The sequence below is a fragment of the Dasypus novemcinctus genome, chromosome 6, assembly GCF_030445035.2.
Source record: "Dasypus novemcinctus isolate mDasNov1 chromosome 6, mDasNov1.1.hap2, whole genome shotgun sequence".
Classification (NCBI taxonomy): Eukaryota; Metazoa; Chordata; class Mammalia; order Cingulata; family Dasypodidae; genus Dasypus; species Dasypus novemcinctus.
In genome coordinates this window covers 89,649,595-89,673,932 of record NC_080678.1, presented here as the reverse complement: position 1 = coordinate 89,673,932, position 24,338 = coordinate 89,649,595, and the positions used below count along the sequence as shown (strand labels likewise).

Genomic DNA, 24,338 nt, shown 5'->3' with positions numbered 1-24,338 from the left:
CGGGTTCTCACCGTGGTTCCTCTGTGCCTCCATGGAACCCTGCAGCTGTGCGCAGAGCTAAGGAGGAATCATGGATCCGTTTTTCCTGTGGAGAGGGTGGATAGCTTTCATGAGATTCTTAATCCTTCCATGCAGGTCATTGCATTGCATGAAGACAGAGGGAAACAGACTGCAACGGGAGTGACCCAGGGGCTCTGGCACTCCCCAACCCCAAAAACCCAGGAGCCTCTGCATCCAACTCAACCCCTCCTTCCTCAAGCCTAGCAAACTCCTTCTTGCCTTCTTATTTCAGAATAGGTGCCTCTTCCTCCAGGAAGTCCCCCTGGTGCCCCTGAGCTGAGTTAAAGGCTCTGCCATGTGCACTTCCCCCACTGGGGCACTTCTCATACCATGTGGCAATGCCTTCTCAATTTGTCTGTTTCCCCACTAATCTTTAGTGCCCCTGAAAGCAGTGGACAGTGACTGCCAGATGTTCCACTCTACTTTCAACTTCTGCCCTGCATAGCTTACCGTCTGGCCCAGGCAGGGAGAGGCCTCAGCTCTCACTTCTCATGTCCACGTGCAGCGTGGCTGGCCGTGCTCAGAGCAGCTCGGAGCTCAGAGAAGCCTTGATGTCCAATCCAGGGCTGCTCAGCTCCACGAGCACTGCTGGGGCATCACAGCCATCTGGGCTGTCCCCAGGAAGTCAGGCTTCCTGACTCCCTCTGTGCACTTTAGGGTGGGCTTCACAAACCTACCACACTCTCTGCTACAGTTTTACTGCTCCCTGGGCCTCTCTCCTGGTCCCTTGCCCCCAGCTAGCACCAATACCTGGTGCTTCTCTAGGTGGTGGCCCTAGAAGCTGAGGCTGCCGGCTCCAAACCAGCGGCTTCGGCTCAGGGAGCCTGGCCTGCAGACTGGCGCCACCGCCTGGCGAGCAGCGGTACTGAGGCGCTCCTTTACATCCCAGATTCCGGTTGAGTTACCAGGCTTTCACAGAGTGCTTGCTGATTCCCTGCCCTCGGTGAGGGAGGGACGGGGGCCGAAGGCTGAAGCACATGCCCACTACAAGGAGCCTATCATCGAAGCGGAAAAACGAAACAGGAGCTCAGAGTAAACCAGGCAGAGAGTGAACAAGGAGCCAGCCAACAGAGGATAGGCTTACCTGCCAAGAGGCCACCTGACTGCGATGGAGGAGGCGAGAGGGGCAGGTGGAAGGCCTGGCTGAGGCCTCCAGGATGCCCTGGCGCTTCAGGAAAGGTGCTCTCCAGACTCAGCCTCCCTCAGAAAGTGCCTCTCGGCCAGGGTGGGCCACGTGGGCTCTGCAGCCGGACAGGCTTAGGTTCGACTCCTGGCTCCTCCCGCGACCAGGGGTGTGGCCTCTGTCTAGCAAGTTACTCTTTTTCTCAGCAGTTCATGTCCTCAATCTGTAAAAGAGGGTTAAGGACACTTGCCGTGCTGTGTTGTGACGATTCAATTAAATAATGGATGTGGACCATTCGACACCCTGCCTGGTACATAGTAAGTGCTCAGTAAATAGAATCTCAAAAGCAATTTGTTAATAATAGGGATCCAAGGTTTAAGAGTGATGACTTTTTAAAAATATAAATTAGAACAGATTCAAGTTCATCCCTAAAATAACATCCCTCACAGTTCCTACTCACTGGCATTCCCGACAAGCAAAGAAAGGAGTAGAATGCCCCCAGCTGAGGAGGGCATGGCCCCCAGCCCTCAGCCTGGCTTAGGTCAGCTGTAGCCATGGGGAGAGCCCACAGGAACGGACCATGAGCTGGAGATAAACCAAGTACTGATCAAGTGCTAGCTAGATGCTGTGCACCGCCCTAAGTTCTTTCTGTGCTCTGACTCACTGAATCCTCACAGCAACCCTATGAGTAGGTGTCATTATTTTCCCTGTTTTAGAAAGCTGAGCTACCCTAGGATGGGGGACCAACCCAAGACCACACCGCGTATAACTGAGACGGCAGCCGGGCAGCCTGGCTCTGGGTCTCCACTCCTAACCGCAAGGCTACACGTCCTCTCTGATCTCACAACTATTTTCATCCCATTTCTCAGCTGAGAAAACTGCTGTTCAGAGAAGCGAAGTAACTTGGGGAAGATACCCAGGTACTCCTCGACAGAGCTGGGATAGTGATGACTCTGAGTTGTGGTTTTTAATCACTCAGGTTTTCTCTTTAAATTTCGCTTGGGACCCAGAAAGTAAAAGTGGACCCCTCTCCAGGAGCAGGAATTGCAAGCAGTGAGTGTGGGGCCCTGCTTGCCTCCATGTGTCCCCCCATGTGACAGAAGCTGGTCTATATTGCAAGAGAAGGAAACCGTCATAGAGAGGAGTGCAGGTGAGGTGCAGTTACCCTAGAAATCCAGCTGCATCCTTCCCTTTAGAAGATTTGGTGGTTCAAACTCAGGATTTGATTCCAGGAGCCAATACATGTCTCCTCTGCCCCCAAGTTGTTGTAAGTTGGGTATCAATCACTTGCAACCACAAAGTGTTCTTACCCAAAATAAGAACCCTTGGAGAAACCCAGAAGAGGAGAGGATAAGGAAGAACCAGAGAGAGGCAGAGCTAAGCCCAGAGTGGCAGAGCAACAAAGAGCATGAAGCTAGAGAGGCCCAAAGCCCCAGCACTCTGTGCTCCGAGCCTGGCTCCCCTGCCCCCATGCCCTGGGCAGCCAAGGAAACATCCACAAATGCATGCTTTGGAAAAGAACCTGTTCCAAATGTGTGGACATTTCACAGCCCCTATGACTTCCACATGTACCCACTCACTTCTCTCCACTTTTCCTTAGAAAAGCCTCATAATAAATCTTCATACCCACTAGAAAAAACTCCCATCATTCTTCAGATCTCTCCCAAGTGCCTGTTCTTTCTGCTTCCCACCCCACCCCACCACCCAAGAGGGCGCTCCTGGGAAAGCAGTTGGCATCATTCACTGGGAGCCGGCCCTAGCCTGGTCCTCAGGAAAGCAGAGCTGTCCTGTGGCAGCAGAGTCTGTGCTGCCACATCTGGTCCAAGTTACAAAGGTGAGGACTTCTTCCTCAGATCACTCCCAACCCAATGGGCCACCCCACCACACAGGCCACCCCACCTCGGCTCTTAGAAAAGGAATGTGCAAAGAGCACTGGCTGATCCTCTCCCTTGCAGAGAGGCACATGGGCCCTGGAGAGTCCGGGCGGCCGGCAAATGCATTCCCACCAGGGACAGGTTTCCTGGTGCCTGATCTAATCCTGGTTGCTCTGGCATCAGTATCTGGTAACACTCCCCACCTTCTTTTGTTCCCCTGGCCTACTTTTATTTTCTCTCAGAGCTCACACTAGAGGGAAGCTGGTTGAATTTCATGAACCAGCCATTTATAGGTTCACTGAAGGACCTTAGGGGTCAGCTGACCAAATCTGTCCAAACTAGTGCCATCTGGGGTCTTTGATTCTAAGCACCAGAAATTGACTCTGCTTACCTAAAGCTAAACCAGACAGTTTTAGGCAGAAGCTAGGGAAGTTCATGGAAATGAGGAAAAGCCAAAGAGTTCTGTCCATGAAAGGACAGGCTCCAGGATTCAGGAGCGGGAACCACTGGGCAGTGTCTTGAAGGCCCCATGCAGAAGATGAGGTGCCAAGTGCTTGCAATGTTTTGGTTCTAATCGGAAAGACAAACTCTGGGGCTTACGTCAGAATCACCTGGGAAGCTCATAAATACACAGATGGCTAGAGTTTGTGATTCAGTTTCTGATTCTGAGGTGGGACTCCAGAATTTTGCCTTTCTAACCAGTTCCTAGGTGCCACTGGTGCTGCTGGTCTAGGGATCCAACTCTGAGAACCACCTCTTCAGGCACCCTAGCTTGGGTTGTGTGCTGCTCTTAGCTGCAAGCAGGGAGCACCTTGAGAAATGGTCCCTCCAAGCCTGTACTCAATGGGATCAGTACAACTCCCCCAAACAAGCTCAGGATGCTGTAACCAAAAAGGGGAACAAATATTAGGCAGGAAAAAGCACAGATGTCCACTAAGCCCTTCCTTCTCCACTGTCTGAATCCCCTATGGCAACATCCTCACCAGGGGGTCAACCAGCTTGCTCTTGAATTCCTCTAGGGCCAGAAAGCTCACTATCACACCATGCCCATCCTATTTGTGGATGGCTTAGATTGTTGTAATGTCCAGACCCCTGTGACAACATTGTTCTCTGGTTAAAACACTAAAAGGCTAATTCCCTCTCTATGTAGCAACCACTCAAATATTTGGCAATGATGCTCAGGCTTCCCTTTGGTTCTATGGGCTAACTATCCCCCTTACTTCTGCTGCTCTTCATGAGCTGTGATGAGCCTCCTTTCCATCTTCATGAAGAACAAATCTACTTCTGTCAAGCAGACAGTGTGTTCATTGCAGGCTTGCTATCTGGTAGGCTCAGTGCTCTTACTGGAAATACACTAGCAAAAAGGATAAGCATTGCCCCTGATGTCACAGAACTTTAGTGGGCAATCAAAAATGAAATAGTTCTACAGCTGAGATCTCTCTAGCATGGAGCAGTCTATCACCTCCCTCATCCTAGTTAACATGCTTCCATGAATGCAGCCTGAGATGCCACTGGTTTTCACAGCAGCAACATCTTACCACCAACACAATACTATTATTAAAAAATATTGAAATATTTTTTACACTATGCTTGTAAACATTTACAGTGTTCCCAGCCCTGTGCTATATATTACAGAGATGTAAGAGAAGATGCGTCAGGGAGCGGATGTGGCTCAAGAGTTTGAGTGCCTGCTTCCCACATGGGTGGTCCTGGGTTTAGTCCCTAGTACCTCCTAAAAGCAAAAAAGCAAACACAACAAGCAAACAAATGAAAAACCAACTCAGGGGAGCCAACGTGGCTCAGTGGTTGAGCTCCAGCTTCCCACCTATGAGGTCCAGAGTACAATCCCCAGCCATGGTACCTCAAAAAAAAAAAAAAAAAAAAAAAGAGAGAGAGAGAGAAGAGGCATGGTCTCAGCCTCTTAGAAGTCGCCATTCGTCTCACTGAAATGTTGGTTACATGGCAACTGGTTACAATCTCTACATTTCCAAAGAGGACACCCGAAGTGTCGTCAGCAGCACCCCAAGCCTAGGGTCCCATTATGCCCACTTGGCTCCTCTGTATCAGCAGAGCCCGTGTCGGAGGATGCGAACCCACAGGCTGAGCAGTCTGGCCATCGCGTTTCCGGGGTGCAGGAAGTAGCCTGGCACTCTTGCGCATCCCCCGCTGCAGCAGATGGGAGGTCTCGCTGCTGCCCTCTTGAGGGGATTTCATGAAAGGTCAGCCTGGAGTCCGGAATGGGGAGAAGGGCTGCAGCATCAAAGAATCACGGGCTGGGAGCATCCTTAGGAAGCACCTTAGTCCAACCATGTCATTTAAGAGCAGACCCTGGGGGCCCAGGAGTGAAGGGATTGCTTGAGCTCACACAGCTGGGGGAGGAAAATTGGATCCAGAACCCAGAGCACCTTGTGCCATCAAATCCTGTGCTTTTTCTACTATGCCATCCAGAAGTGAGTGAGGCTGAGGCAAGCCACAGAAAAGGAAAGCATGGTTTGCTCATAAACTAATCCATCCAGGAGCCGCTAAAGAAAAAGTGCTAGGAAATGCAATTTATATATATATATATATATATTTCTCTCACTAAGAAATTGATGTAACTTAAGCAATATATCAGGGAAAATTGCTTTGATGTCTATAATGGAAGAGGAAAAGACAGAACATTCCTCATTGCAATCAGGGCAACAGAAACAGTGGGCAGCCCTAACTCAAAGCTCAGCATGCCTTTGTTTGGAAACTTGCAATGCCAAGGGAACTAATTCTCAGGGAGACTTGGCATCAGGAGCCAAAGGCATGAAGGTGATATACTGGTCAGATGCCCCAGATTCAATTACTCTGAGAGGAAATATGGCTGTTAACCAGCCCAGCACTGGCCAAAGTTCTACAACCAGGAGGAAGGAAATGAGGATTGCCTCTTTTCAAAGTCAGAACTGTCCCTGATGTGTGTGAAAGTAACACACAGGTGGTGTGCGTGGGGTTGGGGAGCATTTGGATGGGTGAAGGAAAGAAGTGTCCTTGATTTCACAGAGCTCAGTGTTCACAAGAATAGGGCAGAGCCTAAAAAGAGTTAACACTTGCATAGCACTTACTACCAGCCATATACTGCTCTGAGCACTTTGAAATATTAGCTCCTCACAATAGTGCGAGGAGGTGAGCCACTGCTATCTCCATTTTATATATGAGTAAGCTTGGTGATGGAGAGGTGAAATAGCTTGTCCAAGGTGACACAGCTAAGCTGGGATTTGAATCTAGGTAACTTGGTTAAGAGGCCTAACCTCTCTACTGTACCACCATCAGTCAGAAGAATTGATAATCTGCTTTGATGCCCCCAATGTACCTATTTAATACCCAAGAGTACCTCAGCCTTCAGATCTGCTAATTGAGACCTGCCTAAGCTTTCCAACTTGACCTGCAGTTCACCAGTATCACCACAAAGGACCTCACCAAATTCTGGTAATATTTCTTTCTTTTTGCTGGTTGTTTAGAGAGCCCTTATGTACAGCCAAATGGCACTATTTCAGGTTTCTTAATAGACAAAGAATTGGCACATCAATATGTTGTAAAATAGTCATTTTTTTCTTCCCATTTATTTCACATTTACCCATGATTCAATAAAAAGTTGCATGTTTACCCTACACTCAAGGAGGGGCTACCTCTGCATCCTAAACGAGCCCCAAGAGTTATCAGTCTCATTCACAACACTTAGTAGCTTGCACCATGCTAGTCACTAAGAGGACAAGTGTGCACAAGACACAACCTCTACCTTAATGAATTCTAGCTCATGGAAAGATCGAGTGCAAACAAGAGTAACAACACAAGATGGAGAGTGATACCATAAAAGTGTGTCCAAAATGCTATAGGAACAAAAAGGAGGGGAACCTAGCTCTTGGGAGAGTAGCAGGAAAAGATGCTTAGCAGAGAGAGGAGCCTCATTTTGTATGCAACTCAGAAGTCTGGACTGTCTTCTAGGAGGTGGAGAGACACTGGGAGGCTCTAAGTAGGGGTACATTTTAGGAAGATTGCCCCTCAAGATGCTAGGAGGGCAGACTGGAGGAAGCAGGAAAACCAATCAGAAAGTGATTGTCAAGTCCAGGCAAGAGCTGAGGGATAGAATAAGGCAGAGGCACTGCAGATGGGAAAGAGAAGATGGATTTTTTCCCCTGGGGGGTACACTTGGGCCAACGACTCATTTGCCGTGATATTCCCTCAGCTCTGGCTCTGATCATGGTGAAGAACCTAGAGACTGGGCTTTTAGGTTATGTAATCTTAAGTTTCCAGAACACCAGAGTTCAAACCCTGCCCACCAGCTCTTGAGCAAGTCACATTTTCTGGAACTCAATCTATGAATTCTTAGAGTGAGAATCTATCTACCTTTGCAGCTTGTTAGGGGGATTCCACTCACTTGGGTGCCGATATTGTCTCAACTCCTTTTATCTTTCCTAAAAACAACTGCAGCACCACATTTACTGTGCACTAGCTATGAGCCAGACACTACTCTGACATCCATTACCTCATTTAATCCTCACAGTAACTGTGTGAGATCAGTGCCGTGATTCTTGCCATTATGCAGATAAAGAAACTGAGGCCAAATAAGATGAGGCAACTTGCCACCTTCTCACAGACGGTGGCACAGCTAGGATGTGAACGCAGCAGTGTGGCTCCACTCTTTCCCACTCCACTACAACCATCCATCCTAACTGCCCAAGCACCCACCCGCCTTCACGTACAGGTACAGGAAGCTCAGGATCTGCCTCCCGAGCCTGCCCTCCTCCATGTCATCAACCCCTCCTACTTCAGTCCTTCTCCCTGGCCCCAGGGGAAGAAAGAACACATCCAGCCCTCTACTGCCATTGCTAGACCCTGCCCCGAGGTGCGCTACAGAAGGTCAATCCTGCAAGGCGGGATGGAGGGTTCTGTTGCTGGGGTGTTGAAGCTGGTTCACGTTCCTGCCCGGCTACAGTGGGGTCACACGCTGGGGCTCCAAGACCTCCCCTTTCCTGTAATTTCTCATCCACACATTTGGCTAATGTTCCTCAAAACCCACAGGGTGGGGGAGGGGTGGTGGCTGAATCAAAGTTGTTTCAGCCCCCTGTTGTCTGGACTACCAACTCGGAATCAATTCTAGGGAAATACTCCAGGAAAAGTCATATACAGAGATGTTGATCATACAATATATCATGAAAAATCAGAATTCATGAAAAGTCCCACAACAGAAAAATGGCTAACCAAATTTAGGTACACTTCTGTTAAGATATGATAAAGTGAATAAAACCATGTTTTCACAAAATATTTTAATAGGAAAAACTGACAATATGATGTTAAGAAATGGAAGCAGGATATAAAAGCATATATGCATTAGAGTGATTATTTAGTTTTCCAGATTCTGAAATACACAGAAAAAAAAGACTAAAATGAAATATACCAGAAAATGAATAAGCATTTATCGCTGACTTGTGGTATTAATAAGGTATTTGTTTCCTTACCTTTTACTTTTCTCTTTTAGTTTCCAAAATTCTTTACAATGAACAAATATTACATTTATAACTAGAGAAAATAAATGTTTCTTTAATATTATTAGTTCCTGTAATGGCCAACTAGGTAATTCACACCAATCCCTCAATTAGTTCAGCTAAAAGGCTGGACAGAGCATTAAAAGCTTCTTCTTAAGAGCATCATAAATGGTGTCCAGCCAACCAAGATGGCAGCCTGAGACACTCCAGGATACCGTTACCACACAGAATCTTTGAATAACTAGTGAAAACTGGCAATGCCGTCTTCCTCAAACCTCAGGAGCATAGTTAAACTGGGTGAGTGCTGAGTCAAGAAAACACAGCTTTAGAGACAGTAGGAAAACTCTCGGCACCCTTGCTGGCCCCTCCCCAGTGCCCTCCACTGTACAGTGGGGAGTTGGCCCACACTCCAGATGAAGGGCCCTGGCCCTGTTCTGCAGGGAGCAGAGTAACCCCTATGTGCACTATGTGGATGAAGTAAGTAATGCCTTTCTAGTAATAACAGTGAATGTTAATGGCTTGAAATCCCCAATCAAAAAAGTAGGTTAAAAAAAAAAAAGCAATCTATATGCTGGCTACAAGAGACTCACCTCAGGCAAAAGGACACAAGCAGGTTAAAAGTTAAAGGTTGGAAAAAGATACTCCATGCAAATAGTACCAAAAAGATCCAGAGCAGTGATACTAATATTGGACAAAACATATTTTAAATACAAAATTGTTAAGAAATGAAGGTCATTATATATGAATAAAAGTGACAATTCACCATGAAGAAATAACTATATAAATATTTTTGCATCTAAGTTGGGTGCCTAAAGATACATGAAGCACACACTGGCAAAATTGAAGGGAGAAATAGACATCTCTACAATAATAGTTGGAGACTTCAAGACAACACTCTCCACATTGCATAGAACATCTGGACAGAGGATAAATAAGGAAAGAGAGAGTTTGAATAATATGATAAATGAACAAGACCTAACAGATATTTATGGAGCATTACACCCCAAAACAGCAGGATATAGATTCTTTTCAAGTCCTCATAGATCCTTCTCCAAGATAGGCCATATGTTGGGTCAAAGACAGGTCTCAATAAATTAAAAAAGACAGAAATTATATAAAGCACTTTCTCTGATCACAAAGGAATGAACCTGGAAATCAGTAATAGACAGGAAAGGGGAAAGTTCACAAATATATGGAAATTAAACAACACACTCAAATAATCTGTGGGTCAAAGTGAATTTACTAAATAGCTCAAGGCAAATGAAAATAAGAACACAACATATGAAAACCTGTATGGCAGAGCGGGTGTAGCTTAGTGGATTGAGTGCCTGCTTTGCATGTGTGAGGTCCTGAGTTCAAGCCCCAGGGCCTCCAAAAAAAAAAAAAAAAACAAACCAAACCTATGGGGCCTTTCAATCAGAAGCAGAGTGGGTACCACCATCCTAAAATCCTCAAGATTGAGGAATGAACAAACATAAGGACTAAAGGAGACATTATTCTAGTACTAGAAGAACACGTAACATTGATATAAAGACAGTGGTCACCAGAGATTCTGAAGGGAGACAGGGAAGAATAGGTGTAACATGGGGCATTTTGGGGACATTGAAATTGTGTATGATATTGCAAAAAGATACAGGCCATTATAAGTTTTTGTCAAAACCTATAAAATTGTGTGATGCAAAGTGTAAACCATAATGTAAGTTATAGACCATGATTAGTAGCAATGCTTCAATATTTGTTCAATTGTAACAAATGTACCACACTTATGAAATATATTAATGGAGGAAAGTGTGGGAGGGGGATGGGTGGGGTATATGGGAATCCCCTATATTTTTGATGTAATATTTATGATATCTAAAACTTCTTTAGGGGGGTGGACACGGTTTGACTGATAGAGTGTCTGTCTGCCATATGGAGGATCCAGGGTTCGATCCCCAGGGCCTCCTGACCCATGTGGTAAGTTGGCCCATGTGCAGTGCTGCCATGCACAAGAAGTGCCATGCCATGCAGGGGTGCCCCCCCACACACACAAGGAGTGTGGCCCTCAAAGAGAGCCTCCCTATGTGAAAAAAGCACAGCCTGCCCAGGAGTGGTGCCACACACATGGAAAGCTGATGCAGCAAGATGATGCAACAAAAAAGAGACAGTTTCCCAGTGCCACCAGATAATGCAAATGGATGCAGAAAAACACACAGTGAATGGACACAGAGAATTGGCTCAAGCAGTTGAGCTCCTGCTTCCCACATGGGAAGTTTCAGGTTTGGTTCCTGGTGCCTCCTGAAAACAAAAACACAAACAACAAGCAAACAAATGTAAAAAGCAACTCTGAGGAGTTGATGTGGCTTAGTGGTTAAATGAAGCAAAGGAATATTACACATACATTTATGCCAATTAATCAACATCATTAAATAAACCTTCAATAAAAGAGGCAATTTACACAAATTGACATAAGAAAGATTAAGTAAGCTCTAAATCTATCAAAGAAATTGAATTTAAAGTTAAAAAACCTTACAAAAAGGAAATACCAGGCACAGATGACTTCACAAGTTAAGTCTATTATCTTTTTTTGCCACAGGGCTGCCAATGCAAAGTATCAGAAACAGGTTGGCTTTTACAATGGGAAATTTATTAAGGGTAAAAGATTACAGTTCCAAGTTTGTGAAAATGTTCAAATCAAGATATCATCAGAGATGCTTCCTCACCAAATTCAGCTACTGGTGATCCTGGCATCACGCCATGTGGTGAAACAAGATGGTAGCTGATTCCTGCTAAGGTTCCAGCCTTCCCCCTCAAAGCTCATCTTCTCTAGGAGCTCAGCTCTGGGTATTTAGGCATATGGTTTGTCTCTTTCCAGGCCTCCTCAGCCTCAGAACCCTGAACCCAGCTATGAGTCATCAGGCCTATGGCTTGACTCTTCAGCCTTGAGGTGCCCTGTGGGCTCAGCCTCTTCTCGCCTCAGCTTCAGCTGCTAGTGATCCTTGAGTCCTCTCTCTCACATGACTGGGTCAAAATGGAAGATCTCCCTTTTCTGTATGTCTACTTTCACTGTGTGTCTCCATTTATATAAGCCTCCAGTGAGAGGGCAGAGACCCAACCTGAGTCATGCCTCACTGACCAAAAAAAAGCAATCTAATCACACCTAACCTCAGTGCCCCAAGATATATGAGGCACACAGTGACAAAGCTGAAGGGAGAAATAGATGTCTCTACAATAATAGTTGGAGACTTCAATACACCACTCAGTATTGGATAGAGCATCTGGACAGAGGATAAATAAAGAGAGAGCTTGAATAATATGGTAAATAAGCTTAAGACCTAACAGACATCTATAGAGTGTTGCACCCCAAAACAGCAGGACATACATTCTTTTCAAGTGCTCATAGATTCCTCTCCAATTTAGACCATATGTTGAGTCACAAGACAAGTCTCAATAAATTTAAAAAGATTGAAATTATACAAACACTTTCTCTGATCATAACAGAATATAGCTGGAAATCAATAATGGACAGAAAAAGGGAAAATTCATAAATATATGGCAATTAAATAACACATTTTTAAACAATCAGTGAGTCAAAGAAGAAATTGCAAGAGAATTCATCAAATATCTTCACACAAATGAAAATGAGAACACAACATATCAAAACATATGGGACACCACAAAGGCAGTCCTGACAGGGAAACTTATAGCCCTCAGTGCTTATATTAAAAAAGAAGAGCTAAAATCCATGATCTAACAGCACACCTGGAAGAACTAGGAAAAGAACAACAAACTAATCCCAAACCAAGCAGAAGAAAAGAAATAGTAATCAGAGCAGAAATAAATGAAATCTAGAACAAAACAAAAAAATAGAATCAACACAACCAAAAGTTGGTTTTTTGAAAAGATCAACAAAATAGACAAACCCTTAGCTAGACTGACAAAGAAAAAAAGAAGACACAAATAAAATCAGAAATGAGAGGGGAGAAGTTATCACCAACCCCACAGAAATCATAAGAAGATACAATGAACAACTGTATGCCAAAAATACTAGAAAATGTAGACGAGATGAACAAATTCCCAGAAATACATGAAACACCTACCCTGCCTTTAGAATAGAAGACCTCAACAAACCAATCTCAAGTGAAGAGATTAAAACTGTCATCAAAAACCTCCCAAAAATAAAAAGCCTGGGACCAGATAGCTTCACAGGTGAATTCTGCTAATAATTCAAAAATGAACTAGCACTGATCCTGCTCAAGCTCTTCCAAAAAATTGAATGAAAGGAATGCTACCAAACTCATTCTATGAAGCCAAAATCGCCCTAATAACAAAACCAGATAAAGATACTATGAAAAAAGAAAATTAAAGACCAATAGCTCTAATGAATATAGATGCAAAAATCCTCAACAAAATACTTGTAAACAGAATCCAAGAGTACATTAAAAAATTATATACCACAATCAAATGGGTTTTATCCCAGGTATGTAAGGGTGGTTCAACACAAGAAAATCAACTAGTATAATAAACTGCATTGACAAATTAAAGAAGAAAAGGCATTTGACAAAATACAGCACCTTTTCTTGATAAAAAATACTCCAAAAGATAGGAATAGAAGGAAGCTTCTCATTATGGTAAAGTGTGTATATAAAAAAACCTACAGCTAGCATTGTATTCAATGGTGAAAGACCAAAAGCTTTCCTGCTGAGACAAGGATGCCCAGTGTCATCATTATTCAACATTGTGCTAGAAGTTCTAGGTAGAGCAATTAGGCTAGACAAAGAAATAAAAGGCACCCAAATAGGAAAGGAAGGAGTAAAATTTTCACTATTGCTGATTACATGATCCTATATCTAGAAAATCCTGAAAAATCCACAACAAAGCTACTAGAATAAATGAGTTCAGCAAAGTTGCAAGATACAAGGTTAATATGCAAAAATCAGTAGCGTTTCTATACACTACTGATGTGCACTCTGAGGAGGAAATTAGAACAAACAATTCCATTTATAATAGCAATGAAAACAATTAAATATTTAGGAACAAACTTAACCAAGAAGAGAAAGGACCTGTATTCAGAAAACTACAAAACATTGCTAAAAGAAAACAAAAGACTTAATGGAAGGACATTCCGTGTTCATGAATTGAAAGACTAAATATCATTAAGATATCAATTCTACCCAAACTGATTTACAGATTCAACACAATCCCAATAAAAATCCTAACAGCCTTTTTCAAAGAAATCAAAAAGCCAATAATCAAATTTATCTGGAAGAGCAAGGGGCCCCAAACTCTCTTTAAAAAGAAGAACAAGTTTGGAGGACTCTCATTTCCTGACTTCAAACTGTATTACTTAGCTACAGTGGTAAAAAAAAGAAAAAACAAAAAACAGCATGTTACTGGCATATAGACAGCTTGACCAATGGAATCAAATCAAGAACTCAGAAATTGGCCCTCACATCTACAGTCAACTGATTTTTGACAAGGTTGTTAAACCCACCCAGCTGGGCCAGAAGAGTCTATTCAACAAATGGTGCTGGAAGAATTGGATAGCATATCCAAAAGGAAGAAAGGAGACCTCTATCTGATACCTTATACAAAAAATAAAAATGGATCAAGAACTTACAGAAACAACAACTATAAAACTCCTAGAAGAAAATATAGGAAAACATATTCAAGAAGATCTTGTGTATTGTAGGGACACATGCTGGACATTATATATCCTGCCATAACCCACTGAATGGACTGGGGGAGAGTGTAAACTACAAAATAAACTATAATCCATGTGGTGTATCAGTGCTCCAAAATGTACTCACCAAATGCAATGAATGTGCCACACTGATGAAAGAGGTTGGTGATGTGGGAGGAGTGGGGAGGGTTGGGGTTTGGGGTATATGGGAACCTCATATATATATATATATATATATATTTTAAGATTTATTTATTTCTCTTCCCCTCCCCATCCCCATTGTCTGCTCTCTGTGTCCATTCACTGTGTGTTCTTCTGTGTCCGCTTGTATTCTCATCAGGTGCACTGGGGATCTGTGTCTCTTTTTGTTGTGTCATCTTGCTGCGTCAGATCTCCATGTATGTGGCACCACTCCTGGGCAGGCTGTGGTTTCTCCTTGTGCAGGGGCCACTCCTTATGCAGGGGGCACCCTTATGTGGGGGCATTCTTGCATAGGCCAGCACTCCTTGTGCACAGCAGCACTGCACATGGGCCAGTTCACCACATGAGCCAGGAAGCCCTGGGTATAGAACCCTTGGACATCCTGTATGGTAGGTGGACGCTCTATCTGTTGAGTCACATCCACTTCCCATCTCTTATGTTTTTTTAATGTAACATCTTCTGTGATCTATGTATCTTTAAAAAAAAAAAGAAGATCTTGTGGTAGGCAGTAGTTTCTTAAACCTTATGCCCAAAACATGAGCAACAAAAGAAAAAAAACAGATAAATGAGACCTCCTCAAAGTTCAAAATTCAACACTTTTTGTACCTCAAAGGACTTTGTCAAAAGGGTGAAAAGGCAGCTGACTCAATGGGAGAAAATATTTGGCAATCACATGCCTGATAAAGATTATCCATGATACATAAGGAGACCGTACAACAACTCAACAATAAAAAGACAAACTATCGAATTAAAACATGGGCAAAAGACTTGAAAAGACAACTGTCCAAAGAAGAACTACAAATGGCAAAGAAACACCTGAAAAAATGTTCAACATCACTAGTGGATTAGGGAAATACAAATCAAAACTACAATGAGGGAAGTGGACATGGCTCAACTGATAGAGTGTCCACCTACCATATAAGAAGTCCAGGGTTCAAACCCAGGGCCTCCTGGCCCATGTGGTAAGTTGGCCCATGTGCAGTGCTGCCACGTGCAAGGAATACTGTGCCACACAGGCGTGCCTCCCAAGTAGGGGTGCCCCACACTTAAGGAGCACACCCCACAAGGAGAGCCACTCCACGTGAAAAATGCAGCCCACCCAGGAGTGGCCTGCACACACGGAGAGCTGATGCAGCAAGATGATGCAACAAAAAAAAGAGACACAGATTCCCAGTGTCACCTGACAAGAATGCAAGCAGACACAGAACAACACACAACAAATGGACACAGAGAACAGACAATGGGGGGGGGGAAGAAGGGGGAAAAGGGAGAGAAATAAATTTAAAAAAGCAAACTACAATGATAACGTTTCACACCTATTAAACTGGCCGCTATTAAAAAGTTGAAAAACTATAAATGTTGGAGAGGATGTAGAGAGATACGAATGCTTATTCACTGTTGGTAGAAATCTAGAATGGTACAGACACTGTGGAGGACCCATTTGGCAGTTCCTAAAGAAGTAGACTATAGACTTGCCATGGGACCCAGCAATACCACTGCTGGGTACATATCCAGAAGAACTGAGAGCAGTGACACAATAGATATCTGCACACAAATGTTCATAGCAGCGTTAATCACAATATCCAAGTAAAACCCAGGTGTCCATCAACTGATAAGCAGATAAACAAATTGTGGAGTACACCTGCAATGGAATATTATGCAGCAGTAAGGAGAAATGAAGTCATGAAACATATGACAACATGAATGAACCTGGAGGACGTGATGTTGAGTGAAGCAAGCCAGACACAAAAGGACAAATACTGTATGATTGCCATATTATGAACTAAATATATTATGTGTATGTAAATATATTATTTCATATATAATTATATGAAATATGAATATGGGTAGAATTGCACATATAAGACCATTTTTTTGAAGCTGAACAAATATAAGTTAATACTACAAAATGCTAATGTCAGACAAAAAAAATTTATATTAAGAGAAGGAGACCAGATACAGGGTACTACATATTGTATAATTCCATTTATATGAAATGTAAATATAAACCAACTTATAAAGATGAAATGAGATTCATTTCCCATTGGGAAAAAATCACGATATCTACTCTCACCACTTCTATTCAACATTGTATTGGAGGTCCTAGCTCATACCATTCAACAAGAAAAAGAGATAAAAAGCATACAGATTGGAAAGAAAGAATAAAAACTCGATTTACAAATGATATGAACATGGATGTAGAAAGTCCTAAAAAATACACTGCAAAGCTACCAAAATTAAAAAAAAAAAATTTACAAACATATAAGGCACAAAGTCAATAGTCAATACACAAAAATCAATTGTGTAGTGTGCCATCACTGAGAATGAAGAGAACATAGCTCCAAAGAGCCATTCCTCCACTGAAGGAATGATTAAGCTGGCAAAAATTGTCAGAATCGAATTTTTCAAAACTCTGGAGTCAAAACCTTTCAATAGTCATGGGAGTGCTTAAAGAATAAAGAAGATGCTAAATTTCATTAAGAGCACTGTGGCATTCTCACTTCCCTGTTTGCCACCTCCCTGCTCAGAAGCAGCCATGGGAATGATGGCCCACCTTCCTGGTGCAGCTTGCTTATGCCAAGGGAGTAAATACAGACCCTATTCCCCCCAAAAAAGGGGGGGGTGGGTAGGGAGCAGATGTGGCTCAAGTGGTTGAGTGCCTGCTTCCCACATGGAAGGTTTTGGGTTTGGTCTCCAGTGTCTTCTTAAAAAAAAATACCAACAAGCAAACAAATGAAAGAATCAACTCAGGAGCCAACGTGGCTCAGTGGTTGAGCACCAGCTTCCCACGTACAAGTGTCAGGATTCAATCACAGCCCCAGTACCTCAAAAAAAAAAATGTGGCTGTGCATTTGGTGGCTTCCTGAGGGATCAGCTCAGGGACTTGTTTATATTTTGCCCTTCTTGGAACTCTCTCCGAGTTAGAGTACTCTTGCAGACAATATTTTCCAAAAGTCTTTAAAGTCATGCACTACCTGCAGCTGCTTAGAGCAAGGGACAACAGAGGAGACAAGCAGCAGGCAGTCCCAAAGCCCATGAAGTAAAAGGTTAGGGAAGGAGATACATGGGATAAATACATGGGATAAATAAGGGCTTTGAAAGCTACCGCAAATGCTGGAGAATCTTGAAGTCCACACCCAAGCCCAAGGCCAGATGCAGGCTCAGAAAACACCTAAGAATACCCTACTTTCATGTCTGATGATCTTCAGGTTCCACATAAGCAGGAAATGAAGGTTAAAGCAAAATTGTAAATAACCTAAATGTTGAAGTAATGCCCCAACTCAGAGTCTATCTGCTAAGACTGGGAAAGTATTGTTTTGTTTCTTGTTTTGTTTTCTTCCTTTTTTTGCTACAGGTGTATAAAAAAATGTCTGTCAAATTACTAACTAAGGGAAATGAATGTGGCTCAAGCAGTTGGGCTCCCCATCTATCATATAGGAGGTCCAGGGTTCAGTGCCCAGGGCCTCGTGGTGAAGGCAAGCTGGTCTGTGCAGCGAGCTGGTCCACATGGAGTGCCAGCCCACGCAGGAGTGCCACCCTGTGTGGGAACAATGCTCCACACGGGAGTGTCCCCCCATGCAGGAGTGCCACCCTGCACAGGAATACTGGCCGATGTGGAGAGCTGGCACAGCAAGATGATGTAACAAGAGACACAGAGGAGAGACAATAAGAGATGTAGCAGAACAGGGAACTGAGGTGGCACAAGAGAATGATCACTTCTCTGCCACTCAGAAAGGTCCCAGGATCAGTTCCCAGAGCCACCTAATGAGAATACAAGCAGACACAGAAGAACACAGTGAATGAACACAGAAAGCAGACAAATGGGCGAGGGGGGAGAAATAAAAAATAAATCTAAAAAAAATATATATATATATATAAAATAACTCAACATTAAAGTAACAGAACAGAAACTTCGGTGACCACAAATGACAAAGAATACAGTCTTTGCCAAATAAATAAATAAATAATTGGAAGTCAATAATAAACAACTACAAGTCATGTCAAACAGCAACAACAAACTCTGGGGAGAAGAAAGAATCTGGTCTCCAGAGTTACCACTTTATGATATTCAAAATGTCCAGTTTTCACCAAAATATTATGAAGAATGCAAAGAAAGAAGAATGTATTCACAAAGGGAAACTATTAACAACTGTCTCTGAGGAAGCCCAGACATTGGACATAATAGACTATTAAATCCAATGCCTTAAATATACACCATGGACCATAGTTAGTGATACTAGTCCATTGATATTATCTCATAATCTGTAACAAATATTCCACAACAGTGTGGTGTGTTGGGGAAGGGTTCTTGTATGGGAATTCTATACATGTGCACGATTGTTTTGTAAGTTCACAACTCTGTAATAAAAAGATACAGAGAGTTAAAAAGATAGACAGATAGATAACCAACCAACCAAAAAAAGTATGGCTAAATAATCATAGAGTAAAGGCTAATCAAGAACAGCCCTAAAAAAAAAAAAAAAAAAAAGCATAAAATAAGCTTCAGTAGGACTGAGACAAATCATGAGTATCTCAACTTTCATGAACACTTAATTGCCAAGTCTGGTATAATTTAAACAAGAACACCTAATACACTAGTGGATTACAACCCCCAGAATAAAATAAATATCCATAGTCCACACTGATATAAATAAGTAAGTGATAGCGGATAATGGATAGCTTTTCTTCTCATTAAAACTCCAATAAATAAGTATAGAAGACATGATAGAAATAGAATATCACTATTTGGAAAATACCACAGTAATACTTATTGCTGGCAAGAATTTTCAATGGATGCTGAAGTTAGTAGGCCAAAGTATGAAGAGAAAGAAAATGTTTACATAGCTTCAAAATATCTTCCCAGAATACACTCATTAATAGCAAAGGGAAAATAGTAACTTTGAAGTAGATGATTCTGGGAGAAACAACCTTAAACAAATGCTAATAATTAACATCATGAATATAACATCATGAATCATGTAGTGACAAGATGCACTGAGAGGGGCACAACATGACTTCTGTGGTAGTCTTGCCAAATTACACTGATATGATCAGGTGTGTAGAAAATCTTTAAAAATCCATCATAGAGCTACGAGAATTACTAAGAGTTTAGCGAAGTTTGCAGGATACAGGGTCAATAAACAAAAAGCAGTTGTTTCTCTATACTACATACTACCAACAAACAATTGGAAAAATAACACAATAATAGCCCAAACATGAAATATTTAGGAATAAATTCAACAAAATATATGGAAAATCTGTATAATGAAAACCTATAAAACATTGCTGAAATTTAGAAAGACTAAAATAGATATACCATAATTATGGTCTGAAAGAGTCAATATTCAGATGTCACTTTTCTCCAAATTGATGTACAGATTTAATGCAATCTTTATCAAAATCCCAGGAGGCTTTTCATATAAATTGACAAGCTGACTTTAAAATTTACATGGAAATGAAAAGAACCTAGAATAGAAGTTGGAGGACTGACATTGCCTGATTTCTAAGATTTACTGTAAAGCTACAGTAATAAAGATAATGGGGAATTGGCTTAAAGGTAGCTATGTAGATTGACGACAAAAATCTGGAAACAGACCCCACATATATATGGTCAAATTACTTTCAACAAAGGTGACAAGATAATTTAAGAGGTGGGGTGAGGAGATTCTTTTCAGTCAATGGTGCTAGAACAGGATACCTACACTGAAAAAAAAAAAAGTGGATCTCAACCCTTACATCACACCAGACACAAAAATTAACTTGAGATGATTGCAGAATGCTTATAACAACTTTGTATGTACTGTCCCACGCTGGAAACAGCCCAAACCACAATAGGTGAATGGAGTATCACTCAGCAATAAAAAGAATGAACTATTGATAAATTCAACAAAATGGTCTCCAAAACATTATGCTGAGCAAAAGAAGCCAGACACAAAAAAGGGACATACTGTATAATAGTGTTTATATAGTTTCTATAGTGAAGCTCTAGAAAAGACAAAACTAATTTCTAACTGAAAGCAGATAAGTGAGGTTTGGGGGCTGGGGATGTGGACTGACTGCAAAGGGGCATGAGGGAAATGTTCTTTATTTGGATTGTGGTAATTGTTAAACAAGCACATACATTCACCAAAACTCTTCAAACTGTACATTTTAAATGGCCACATTTTATTGTAGGTAATAAAAGTGTTTTTTGAAAATTAGCTGTAACTATTATAGTTTTCTGCTATTCCTGCAACCCATCCCCTGCCTCAGTGGTCCTCAAAGCACGTACAATCAGTATCACGTCTTCTGAGGTCCACCTCCAGGAGATAGGGTAAGGAGTGGGGCCTGGATTTCGCATTTGAAACAAGCATCTGAGACTATCCCAATTCAGGCATCCTCAGACCACACTTTGGAAATCTTGCCCTCATTAGATTTTCCTCCTGGGTCAGAATCAGGCCATGTTTGACCATCTGGTAAGAGCTCTGAGATGCACTTGGGCCAATTTAGCGCTTGAGGTGACACTGGAGCTATTAGTGGCAGATGCTGTGACAGAGAGGACCAGAAATGGGCATGGAGAGAGGATACCTAGTTTTAGTGCTAGCTTAAATGACTCTCACCAAGCCACATCTCTCCTCTGTAAAATGCAGTTAAACAGTTGCTACCAAATCAAGCCCTCAGGCAGATGAGGTTCAACGGAATGTTCTTGAATAACTGCCATTGGCAGTTGGTAAGCTTAGCCCCGCCCACATTACCAGGGCAACCAGGCCTGCTGAGACTAGCCCAGCCTAACAGTCCCAGTTGCCAGAGTGCCTGGGTCCTGTGAAGAGAGGGCAGGAAGGAGGCCCTCACCAAGAAGCTCTCAGGGATGCTGCTTTCCCTCTGAGACAGAAGAGCTTGGAGATGGGGGGAAATGGAAATAGAAGTCCTTTCAAGAGTTTAGAGAGCCAGGCCCTAATGTGGGGCCCAATTAATGCAGAAGGCTCCTGAAGCCTATAGGGAGGCCTCAGAGAAGGTGCAGGTCTGGGAAGAGCTATCATCAGAGTTCACCGCTGAGGAGAAAATCTTTCTGCTCAATCCTGAAGGGAAAATAGCTAGACTACCTCTGGCTGGGGGTGGGGGGCAATTTTCTCATAAAGAGAGTAGAGGTGACCAGGGCAATGATGCAATGGTGGTTCAGCAGAAACTCCAAGTGGATCTATATAAAGACATAATAGAATCAAAGCTTATTAATGCAAAAGAAGAGAGGGGAAAAGTCAGGTAATAGGGCGAGAGCAGAGAAATATAACTGCAAAATATTTGCCTCTGTAGGTTGGAGTAACTGCACAAAACCTAACTCTGGGCATCCCGGAAGCCAAAGCACAGAAGGGAGCAGATGAGTAACTTCATACTCTTTGACTGGTAGAAGGAAGCGTCAATACCAATTCTTTAGGATGGTAAATTACCCTGACTCCTAAGCAAGGCAGTAAGCCACAGCTTCTCTTTACCTTTTACACTTGAAACAGCAGTCTAGCTAGCATTAGCAGCAAAGGGAACTCAACTCAAAAGGAAGAGGGAGGTTGATTAGAGGCTATCACCTTGAAACAAATGACACTTAACTTGAAGGGGTCCACCCACACAAGGGTTCTTTTCAAGTCCTCTCTTTCCATTCAGGGAAAATTATATAGATTTGGTTTTGTGCTTTGAGTGAGTTGGACAAACTCCAGTTCATGGGCACAGATGGGGATTTCAAAACAAAAATGAAGCAGTAAACATTCTCCTAAGAGCAACTCACTTGGCAAGTTAGACTGGGAATCACTTCGATGTCATCACTTTGATGTCTGTTCATACCATAAGCTGCTAGGGGAGCCAGGAAGGAGCCCGCCAGCAGGACAAGAGCCCAGGAAATACCTGATCCCAAGGTGGAGGTGTTCAGGGAGGGGTGCTGGCCCTGGGGGTGAGCCAGGCACCAGTGAGGAACTCTGCCCCCTGCTGCAGCCTTGAGCCTGATGGCGGCTGCTGCTGGGCCTTCTCCCAGAGAGGCCGCCTCCCCCCCTCAGCCCTCCTTTGGCAGTGTTAAATCCTCACTGCCTGCAGATGCCAGGGAAACCCTGGTCTTTTCCCTCCCAGCATAGCCAGGATGCCTTGCTGGGATGTGGGGATATTGTGGGTAAAACGCCGAGCCCAGGATTCCTTTCTCCTTCTTTAAGCATCCAGAGCACTTTGTCTCTGCTCCTTTTCGGGCACCTAACTCTCCTTGCCTCCCTTTACAGTCCTGTGTACTTAATCCCACAACATGTGCCTTTCCTTGATGCAAAGGGCAAAATCTTCCCCGGCTCTGCCTCCAGGAGCTTGAGCTCTGTACAAAATACACATTTGACATATTCTTGGGGATTTGATCCGAATGGAAATAAAAGAAATAGGAGACTGAGTATGATCTCCGAGGATGTTTCCAACCCAGGCTTATTGTAATAAAACATCCATAAGCAAATTTAGTGCCGCAGGTCAGTTAAGCAGCAAATGAGTTACAGTTGATCTGAAGCAGGGATGGGTTCAGGTTTTCTGTGGGTCTGGCCAAGTTCACAAAGTTGGGAGACTGTCTTTAAAAAAAAATACTATGAAATTACAAACATAAAATAAGGTCCAGGGCTTGGCAATGTGGGGCACTGAAGGATCAGCTTTAAGAGTTTCAAGGGTAAACAGAAATAGCCTGTGGTCTTTGGAAGTAGCTGGGGAAGGTATCGCAAAGGTGTCTAGCTCGCATGGGCCTTAGAGGAATGGCAGGATTGTGAAAGACAAAATGGGTTCTTGTGGCAGGATGCAGAGATTTAATAGTTCCAGATGTCTGGTGGGGAGACAGTGGACAATCAGTCCAGTTGGAGCAGGGGGTTTTAAAAGTGCAGGTGTAGAGAAGGTTGGGAAGGCAGGAAGCCACAGATAAGCTTGTAGAAGTCTCGAGGGCAACCTAAGGTGTCCAAATTATATTTCACTAATTATTGGAGCCATGGAAATTTGTATTTTTTAAATGTAGTCAAGAGGCTTGAGTAAAGAAGTATTTGAGGGAAATGGACTTGGCCCAGTGGTTAGGGTGTCCGTCTACCACATGGGAGGTCTGCGGTTCAAACCCCGGCCTCCTTGACCCATGTGGAGCTGGCCCATGCGCAGTGCTGATGAGCGCAAGGAGTGCCGTGCCACACATCCCCCATGTAGGGGAGCCCCACATGCAAGGAGTGCACCTGTAAGGAAAGCCGCCTAGTGTGAAAGAAAGTGCAGCCTGCCCAGGAATGGCGCTGCCAACACTTCCGTGCCACTGATGACAACAGAAGTGGACAAAGAAACAAGATGCAGCAAAAAGACACAGAGAACAGAAAACCAGGGAAGGGGAGGGGAATTAAATAAATAAATAAATCTTAAAAAAAAAAAGTGTTTGAGGAAGATTAGCCTTCCTGTATAAGGCAAAGAAGCAGGAGGCTTCCAAAATTCCAGCCTTTGATAAGAGCCTAAACGTAGCTTGTAGTGGCTGTGAGAATAAAAAGGGAAATGGCTAGCTCACTGGGCATTGGTGACTTAGGGACCAAGAAGGGAAGGATTCCAAGGTGATGGGAATTTCTGGGGGGGGGGGTTAGGATGGCATCCCTGGGCTGCCCGGGGAAAGCAGCCTCTGACATCTGCCCCCAACCAGGCTCAACGGCGGCCCCTGCGTTACCTGCTCTCACTTACCTGTTTTTGCTCAAACACATTTGCACCAATGGCGAAAACGATCGCTCACATCTTCCCAGTCTTTCGAGCCTAAGAGAAAGAAGGCGTTGAGTAGAATTCCCCAGAATCAGCGCAGCATAATGGCCATAATGATGGATTGGACTCACTTCCTCCACAGCCATCCAGTCTGCCCCTTCAGGTATTTTTGCAGTCGTCAAAGCATAGACCACTCTGGTGACCTTCCTACCTGGCAA

The 24,338-nt window shown here is 43.3% G+C and overlaps 1 long non-coding RNA gene across 1 annotated transcript; it reads right to left on the bottom strand.

The window, feature by feature from the left end:
- Nucleotides 1–11: 11 nt before the first annotated feature.
- LOC131278986 (uncharacterized) lies at nucleotides 12–24,338 on the bottom strand. The gene is made up of 4 exons (XR_009186334.2): nucleotides 24,252–24,338; nucleotides 24,106–24,174; nucleotides 1,145–1,406; nucleotides 12–85 (listed from the first exon to the last, which is right to left on the bottom strand). It is a non-coding gene; the product is annotated as an uncharacterized lncRNA (long non-coding RNA).